The sequence below is a fragment of the Tenrec ecaudatus genome, chromosome 6, assembly GCF_050624435.1.
Source record: "Tenrec ecaudatus isolate mTenEca1 chromosome 6, mTenEca1.hap1, whole genome shotgun sequence".
Classification (NCBI taxonomy): domain Eukaryota; kingdom Metazoa; phylum Chordata; class Mammalia; order Afrosoricida; family Tenrecidae; genus Tenrec; species Tenrec ecaudatus.
In genome coordinates, this window is record NC_134535.1 from 111,374,698 (window position 1) to 111,378,333 (window position 3,636).

Below are 3,636 nucleotides of genomic sequence, written 5' to 3' on the forward strand. Positions count from 1 at the left end.
AGATGAGAACAAAAGATCAACAATTACTTGAAAGCAAAGATGAAAATATAGGGGGACAGGGAAACTAGATTACTGGAAATAATACCAGTGAACTAAAGTTACTAAGAATGTTCATATACGTAAAGATGTCAATGATAAAGGATTTCAATTCAAGATATATAAATAATTCCTGGAACTCAACAACAAATCAAAAACTAATTAAAATATCGATAAACCAATTACTATAGCAACTGCAGGTTGGTAAATCAGTCAAAAAAAGTAAAAGATGTGCTTGCTTCAGCGGCACATATACTAAAATTGGAACGATTTTACAGAGAAGATTAGCATGGCCCCTGCGCAAGGATGACACGCAAATTCGTGAAGCGTTCCATTTTTTTTTAAAAAGTAAAAGATATAAAAATTCAAATCAAAGTGATAAGCCAATACCCACTCATCAAAATGGCAAAAAATAAAAATGAAATAATATAAGACTTAATGAGTATATGGAACAACTAGTATTCTCATGCATTGCTAGTGGGAATGTAAAATGGGACAATCATACCTTCCTCCTGCAACCCAAAAATTCCTCTTGTAGATATTTATCCAAGACAATTGAAAACATATGTCCATGAACAACCTTGTACAGGAATGTTTACAACAGTTTTAGTCATAATAGCCCCACACTGGAAACAACAGGAGAATAAATAAACATACTGTGGTATTCTCTGTGCCATCTACTTCTAAGCAATAGCAAGGAACAAACTACCGATGCATGTAGCAGCATGGGTAAATGTCAGAACTTAAACGCTAAGGAAAAGGAGCCAGACACACACAATGCCTCCTATATAATTCCATTTAAGTAAAGTGTTAGAGTAAGCAGAGCTAATTAGTTAGCGATTATTTTGTGGGATTGTTAAGTGGAAAAGCACTAGCTGAGGTGAAGAAACAGTCTGTGTCTTGACAGGTTTATTAGTGACACAGGTATATTATTTGTTGATACTAGTTGAATCAAACTTTGAAGATTTGTAGCTGTCACTGCATGTAAATTACATGTCAATGAAATGATCATGTGGACACAATAGAAGAGCTGGAATTTTCTTAGTCAAATAAGACATTTTTGCACTAATTATAGAGTATTAGGCGATGTAAACATATAGCCCAAGTGACAAACTTTACAATCATTCAAAGTAGATTTTAACCGTGTTACATAGGAGTTCCACATACAGGGTATCCCCACTACTACTTAGGAGAGGAACTGCCCACTGAAATCTTACAGTAGATGGAGTTTAATCTGGAAACTGTTCCCACTCAAATGGTGTACATGTTGCAGCTATACCTCAATTAATCTGTTCGTACCTAGAGTTCTTTTTGTAAACATCATTAACTCCATCAGTTGGAGGTAAGTGAGGCCTATAGATTTCATCTCCCCCTCCTCTTACCATTGAAAGGCATGGGATACTGAAAGACCTCAATCATCAGGTGTTTGTATCTGAGAAATGCGCAATGGTTGGTCAAAGAGTATTGCTACAAGATCATGTTGTTGTTTGTTTGTTGTTGACTTGTCCCAAACCATCGCAACCCTCTCATGGTACAGTGACTTACTTGACAAGGCTGTTCTAGCCATCATCTTTATAACTTCTATTTGTTAGCACCATGCAAATTGGCTGTTTTTGCTAATGGGCTAAAGTGAAAGAAAGTCGGGGACAATGTGGGAAGGATGATATTATTAAGTTGTAGGATTGTTAACAGGGTAAATTGTGAATATAAAAACTGGGAACTCTTACATGGGATTTGGTCATTGTACCATCTTGCTGGGTACAAAAATGAGCCATCTCAGAAACTGGAATAGAGACTTACCCTACCATCAAGAAAGGAGAGCCAAGAGTCCAGACTTTGGACTCCAAGTCCCCTGCCCACTGAACGTTCCTGACCCAGATAACAGCTGTTATTCTAGAACAGTGATGGCAGCAGAGCAGCAGAACCAAGAGCACAAGACAGAGTGGCAGGCTTCCCCACAGTGTGAAAGGTGGGTCTCTAGGGCAGAGGGCTTGCTTGTGGAGTGTGTTGCCTCCAGGCACTTACTCAGGAGAGGTCATCTTGCTTGAGCCAAGAGCCTTCAGGCTGAGGTTATGGTGGAATAGAGTATCCTTTGAGCATTTTTCGGCAGTGCTAAGAATTTTGTAACATTGACTGAACAGATCAGAGACAAAAGGGCCACCAGAATTAGAGGTTTAGAACCAGAAAGAGAGGTGTGCTTATGGGCAGAGCTAAGAAAAAGTTGTCCTACCCCAAACCTGTGTTCTGATCATTTCTGATTCTGAATTGTTACCTAATAGCCTTACTAATAAGCCTCATAACCACAAGTTTTGTCTGTGAGTTCTATGTGGCCACTGCATGAATCATCAAACTCGGCAGACTAGCAAGTACCTTAGGAAGAAGAGTTGGCGTCAGAACTGGTAAAGAAGTTTGCAGGGCAAAAGCATGTCTGACTTCTATTTTATAGAAACTGGTCTTGTATTGATGATACGCTTTGGGTCACCTTCCCCCTTGTGATGTCAGGGGAAGTCAGATTTCATCCCGACACTAATTTTAGACCTATGAAAGAGTGAAACATTGCCCAGCTGTGTACCATCCTCATAATTGGTCCTAGCTTGGGTCCGTTGTCGCAGCCACGTGTTAATCTACCTCCTTGAGGGTTTTGCTCGGCTGTGCTGACCTTCCACTTCACAAAGCAGCTTCCTTCTCTGGGGCCTAATCCTGACCAACATGTCCAAAGAAGCAAAATGAAGTAGAATTTTGATTCTGCCCCCGGCGCTATGGATATGAAAGAATTTCAAAAAGTTCATGGAAAAATTTATTATCTTGTTCACTCCATATTTTTTTTCATGAATCTTTAGAAGCCTTCCCATATTATATTTTGGTGAGAGTTTGGAAATTCTCAATCTCAAAATAGAGATCTGTCTCTAGTTTTTGTTGTCATTTGGTTTAAGAGTCTGATACTCTTCACAGTCAAGCCTGGTAAGCAATGCAAATTGAGACCATCTGTGTCAACAAGACTTAGACAAGACTGAAGATGACTTATATCAACATATTTTTTAAACCAGGAAAACTTTGCCTGTGAAAGATAAGGCTGGGAACCAATAAATAACTTCAACTCTGCTTTAGGAACTTCCCATAGAATGATTTATAGCAGACGATAGTCTGTAAACCGGGGCAAATAGCTCCCTTATCAACCAGAGTATGCTTATCAAGAATCACTTCAAGATTCTCACTACCCTGCATCCAGCAGTTCTAAATGATTGTATCACAAATTTTGTTCAATCCTAGTCAATACCTTGCCTTGAAAGACCCTCCTTAAAGAACCGGAACCCACACCGCAGATCCCTGCAAATATCGGACTTCTGACTTCTCCTTCAGAAGCAGTGCTGAAAGCTTGCTCTCTCTTACTGCAATAATTTCTAATAAGTTGAATATATGTACTGGGATTATTGAGCCCTGATGTCCCAGTAGGTGAAGCGTTGGGTGCCAAATCTTGTATGCGACAGTCTAAACTCACCGACCCCTCCTCAGGGGAAAGGTGATCCTGTCCTGCTCCCATAAGGATTTCGTCTCAGAAACCCTAAGGTGCAGATCTATTCTGTCTTGACCTCTGAGGTC

At 39.7% G+C, this 3,636-nt stretch overlaps 1 non-coding gene across 1 annotated transcript; it reads left to right on the forward strand.

Annotated features, from left to right (window-relative positions):
* Positions 1 to 267: 267 nt before the first annotated feature.
* On the forward strand, positions 268 to 377 carry LOC142452040 (U6 spliceosomal RNA). Its single transcript, XR_012785105.1, has one exon. It is a non-coding gene; the product is annotated as a U6 spliceosomal RNA (small nuclear RNA).
* The last annotated feature ends 3,259 nt before the right edge of the window (positions 378 to 3,636 follow it).